Source organism: Rhipicephalus sanguineus, chromosome 3, assembly GCF_013339695.2.
Source record: "Rhipicephalus sanguineus isolate Rsan-2018 chromosome 3, BIME_Rsan_1.4, whole genome shotgun sequence".
Lineage (NCBI taxonomy): Eukaryota > Metazoa > Arthropoda > Arachnida > Ixodida > Ixodidae > Rhipicephalus > Rhipicephalus sanguineus.
This window is the reverse complement of record NC_051178.1, coordinates 135,764,602-135,770,601: the sequence shown is the minus strand read 5'-3', so window position 1 is coordinate 135,770,601 and position 6,000 is coordinate 135,764,602.

The following is a 6,000-nucleotide window of genomic DNA, read 5'->3' as shown; positions in this document are numbered from 1 at the left end:
GAGTCACGACGTCGATTGTTGCGCACAAAAGCCACGAAGAAGCCGACTTTTTATTTGTTTACTTACTTATTTCTGTCGTTCCTTCGTTGTTTCGAGGTGCCGCGTGAACCACGCTCCCTCCTACGCGTGAACTGACCGACCTTCGTTGGACGGAAACGTTCCTGTATACAGATTACACGCTTGGTACGTGACTTGAAACAACCAAGTGCTTGCCTGTTAAAAGCGTCAGAAAGGATAACTACAACTCCAGCAGGAGCAGTGAATGGTCTTGAGATGAGGTCATGTGCGACTTTACTCGAAGCCGGTTGAAAGGTATAGGTGTGGAGTTGAAAGCGTAAAGCTTTTGATAGTCTCTTTTGTTTAAAATCTATATATACGCACAGTAAAGAGCCACCCCTTAGCCTTATTTATTTAGTTTACTTCTTCCAAGGCTGTAATCTGCACCGTGGCGATGCTGCGTAGAACACGAGGAGTCCAGATGGAAGTTCTAAAATGAAAAAAAAAAAAAAAACAAAACAAAAAAAAACGTAAAATGAAGCCATAATGGAATAATGTGACGCGCCAAGTTTACTCAGAACCGAGGCAGGCGAACACCAATGTTATAAGACGAGCACGAAACACTCTTAGGACACGTAGAATATAATTCGAGTATGCGCGTTAAGATTCCGGGAGCACAGCGACCCAAATGAGTCATTTGACGCATTCTTCACTGATGAGCCAGAGATTCGAGATTAATGGGGAGGCCATATTAGAGGCGCTTTATAATGAAATTCATCATCGGACCAAGTCTCACTTAGACATACAGACATCTTAAGCTGGAGCGGAGGCTTTCAGCAGTGCTCGCTTTAATCCTGCACCATTCGCTGAGTCGTCAAGTTCATGTGGGGTGAATTTGACGGAATGGAGGCCCTTGAAAGGGGTCAATTAATTAACTAACTTACGATTGATTGATTGATTGATTGATTGATTGATTGATTGATTGATTGATTGATTGATTGATTGATTGATTGATTGATTGATTGATTGATTGAACTCTTGTGAAGCTGCTGACAGATATCGGAATTAGTCTTGATTACTCAGCTACGAAACCACCGCGGTGGTCTAGTGGTGCTCAACTGCTGGCCCGAAGGTCGCGGGATTGAATCCCGGCGGCGGCGGCCGTATGTTGGATGAAGGCAAATGCTAGAGGCCCGTGTGCTTAGATTTAGGTGCACGTTAAAGAACCCAAAGTGCTCGAAAGAACCCAAAATGCTCGAGCCCGCGACTTCTCTCGCAATCATATCGTGGTTTTGGGACGTGAAAGCCCAACAATTATTAATATTATATTACTCAACTTCGTACCAGCCGCAACGCGCAGTTCTGTAACAGAAATTACAGAAAAGTTCGTGAGACCTAGCCACAATTAATTCTGTTAGCGTTCAAATCTGTTATAGCCCAAATTCACGCCGCCCTCGGCAATCGTAGTTCTTATAAACTTCTCATTAGTATACACGTAATTACGAAAACTGAAACCGTCGATAAGCTTCCACTCGTCTTGCACTCACAATCCTCTCGTCCAAGTTTCGCTTCTCTTCTTCTTCTTCTTTTTTTTTCGCCGTCGCGGTATTTAACTTGGATTACGAGGCCCCCTGCGCGCCCAGAGTCCCTTCTGTGCGTGTCCCAACCGTCCTTCGCGAATATGACGACGCCTGCCGGAAATGTTCTTGCCAAGATTACACGTCTGCTGCGGAAACAGCCAAGTGGTTTGCGTTAGCGCAGTAAAAACCAGGCAGGCGGAAAAAGACGTAGGTGGAAGCCAAAAACGGTTTTTTTTATATAGTTTGCCTTCTGTTCACTTGAAGAAAGAACGTCTTCATTACAGCTCACAATGCCTGCCGGCCCTTGCCCCACGGCATTTGCGGCGGTGGAAAGAGCCGTGACGGGACGTCCAACTTATGTGGAACAGAAATAGTTGTTGCTGCTGCGCATGATTTATCATCGATTACGTACAGGCCATAATCTAGCTTAAAAGCTTACTATATACCAACCACTGTGCCATGGCCACATATAAACTGAATTCTTGGTCGCACGTGGTTGACACGTATGCAAATGTAACGTAAAACGCGCGTGACACGAGCCGTCGTGGCATCTGTCGATGGCTCACCACAGCCATGTCCCACTGTCGCCAGCGGCAGCTATTTGCGGAAGCGCTGCTGGTGCGACGCTGATTACCTCAAGCTTTCATGTAGGAATGTAATTATTTCACGACAATCTGTGCCGACAGGCAACTAAAGAACAGCTGTCACCCTGACAACGAAAGGGATATTTTTGGAGTTTACATCGACAAACATTTATTTGATTATATGTTCTCAAGTAAGGCGTCTTTGGCCACCAAGGCTTTTCTCTCCTCTTTATCGCTTTTCTTTTTTTTTTTTTTTTTTTTTTTTTGCTGTCACTTTTCCTACGAAGCCTCCTTCAACTCTTCCTCCACTTTGCATGCATGGCTGTCTGGCCGAGTTAGTGGAGCCGACCCTGGAAACAGTGTTTACAAATAATTTGTCACAACGGGATCGAGTGCGAAGGCGGTGTGATCAGAGGTGGTGCTTGGTTGGGCTGATCCCGATAACTCGTTTATATCGAGGAATCAGGATCAGGAAATCTGTCCTGATGGTCGATTTATATCCTCGCAATGGCTGTCTTGTGATTTAATTGTAGCTCGGCCCGAACATGCGGCCAGGACATCGCAGCACTCACACGTAATCATAGTGTTAACCAACCGAACTCGAACCAACAAGTCTGCTCGTCGTATCCAACTGGAAGCTGTTGCTTGAAAATCACCCCACGATATTGTTCAGGTTCTCCCCAATAACCTGCTGTTGCGTGCTTCGTTCGCGAGTGAAACATAAAGGATAAATGCAACCTATATATAAGAAACTGAAAGTAAATGTAACGTCCTTATTAAAATGTGACAATCCCGTACCGCAGTTTCGCGAATGCGTGCGTTTTATATCGACAAATCGACGATGGCATCGCTAACTACGCAATTGCTGTCAAGGGACAGAGCAGAAGCGGCAGATGCTTGTAGAACGTTCCAAGCTAGGCAACGGCCTATGGCTACGGTTTCTTGCTACATCACCAGTCGGTCTGATCGCGGTGACAAAAACGGCGTGCGAGCCAGTGCATGACTTGAGGCAACATTAGACCGATGGGCAAACACAAAAAGCCGGCAGATCCCACGCATTGTGGGAATCGATGTAATGCGAAACAGCCAGCAAAGAGCTGCATACATCGTCTTGTATGTCATTGAGGAAAATGCATGTCATGGTTTTCATGTTAACTCCTATTATTTATGTTCGTCGCACAGTAACGTCGCGCAATACCAACTTCGGAGTATATCAAGCTAGCGAAACGGCCGCCAGCGCACCATGAGCGTGGCACGTAAGTCATGCTGTACATGACTGCGTGTCACGATTTCCATGTTAACGCGGGTTTTTATGTTCCTCACACAGTCACGTCGCAAAATACCAATTTCAGGATAGATCAAGCTAGCGAAACGGCCGCCAGTGCACCATGAGCGTGGCACGTAAGTCATGCTGTACATGACATGCGTGTCATGATTTTCATATTAACTCGTGTTTTTATGATCGCCACACAGTCACGTCGCGCAATATCAGTTTCAGGATAGATCAAGCTAGCGAAACGGCCCCCAGCGCCCCATGAGCGTGGCGCGTAAGTCATGCTGTACATGACTGCGTGTCACGATTTCCATGTTAACGCGGGTTTTTATGTTCCTCACACAGTCACGTCGCAAAATACCAATTTCAGGATAGATCAAGCTAGCGAAACGGCGCCAGTGCACCATGAGCGTGGCACGTAAGTCATGCTGTACATGACATGCGTGTCATGATTTTCATATTAACTCGTGTTTTTATGTTCGCCACACAGTCACGTCGCGCAATATCAGTTTCAGGATAGATCAAGCTAGCGAAACGGCCCCCAGCGCCCCATGAGCGTGGCGCGTAAGTCATGCTGTACATGACTGCGTGTCACGATTTCCATGTTAACGCGGGTTTTTATGTTCCTCACACAGTCACATCGCAAAATACCAATTTCAGGATAGATCAAGCCAGCGAACGGCCGCCAGTGCACCATGAGCGTGGCACGTAAGTCATGCTGTACATGACATGCGTGTCATGATTTTCATATTAACTCGTGTTTTTATGTTCGCCACACAGTCACGTCGCGCAATATCAGTTTCAGGATAGATCAAGCTAGCGAAACGGCCCCCAGCGCCCCATAAGCGTGGCGCGTAAGTCATGCTGTACATGACTGCGTGTCACGATTTCCATGTTAACGCGGGTTTTTATGTTCCTCACACAGTCACGTCGCAAAATACCAATTTCAGGATAGATCAAGCTAGCGAAACGGCCGCCAGTGCACCATGAGCGTGGCACGTAAGTCATGCTGTACATGACATGCGTGTCATGATTTTCATATTAACTCGTGTTTTTATGTTCGCCACACAGTCACGTCGCGCAATATCAGTTTCAGGATAGATCAAGCTAGCGAAACGGCCTCCAGCGCCCCATGAGCGTGGCACGTAAGTCATGCTGTACATGACTGCGTGTCACGATTTCCATGTTAACGCGGGTTTTTATGTTCCTCACACAGTCACGTCGCAAAATACAAATTTCAGGATAGATCAAGCTAGCGAAACGGCCGCCAGTGCACCATGAGCGTGGCACGTAAGTCATGCTGTACATGACTGCGTGTCACGATTTCCATGTTAACGCGGGTTTTTATGTTCCTCACACAGTCACGTCGCAAAATACCAATTTCAGGATAGATCAAGCTAGCGAAACGGCCCCCAGCGCCCCATGAGCGTGGCGCGTAAGTCATGCTGTACATGACTGCGTGTCACGATTTCCATGTTAACGCGGGTTTTTATGTTCCTCACACAGTCACGTCGCAAAATACCAATTTCAGGATAGATCAAGCTAGCGAAACGGCCCCCAGCGCCCCATGAGCGTGGCGCGTAAGTCATGCTGTACATGACTGCGTGTCACGATTTCCATGTTAACGCGGGTTTTTATGTTCCTCACACAGTCACGTCGCAAAATACCAATTTCAGGATAGATCAAGCTAGCGAAACGGCCGCCAGCGCACCATGAGCGTGGCGCGTAAGTCATGCTGTACATGACTGCGTGTCACGATTTCCATGTTAACGCGGGTTTTTATGTTCCTCACACAGTCACGTCGCAAAATACCAATTTCAGGATAGATCAAGCTAGCGAAACGGCCGCCAGTGCACCATGAGCGTGGCACGTAAGTCATGCTGTACATGACATGCGTGTCATGATTTTCATATAAACTCGTGTTATTATGTTCGCCACACAGTCACGTCGCGCAATATCAGTTTCAGGATAGATCAAGCTAGTGAAACGGCCCCCAGCGCCCCATGAGCGTGGCGCGTAAGTCATGCTGTACATGACAAGCGTGTCATGGTTTTCATGTTAACTCGTGTTTTTATGTTCGTCACACAGTCACGTCACGCAATACCAATTTCGGGGTAGATCGAGCTAGCGAAACGGCCGCCAGCGCCCCATGAGCGTGGCACGTAAGTCATGCTGTACATGACATGCATGTCATGATTTTTATGTTAACTCGTGGTATTTATGTTCGTTACACAGTCACGTCGCAAGATACCTGTTTTGGTGTATATAAAGCTAGCGAAACGGCCGCCAGCGCACCATGAGCGTGGCACGTAAGTCATGCTGTACATGACATGCGTGTCATGATTTTCATATTAACTCGTGTTTTTATGTTCGCCACACAGTCACGTCGCGCAATACCAGTTTCAGGATAGATCAAGCTAGCGAAACGGCCCCCAGCGCCCCATGAGCGTGGCGCGTAAGTCATGCTGTACATGACAAGCGTGTCATGGTTTTCATGTTAACTCGTGTTTTTATGTTCGTCACACAGTCACGTCACGCAATACCAATTTCGGGGTAGATCGAGCTA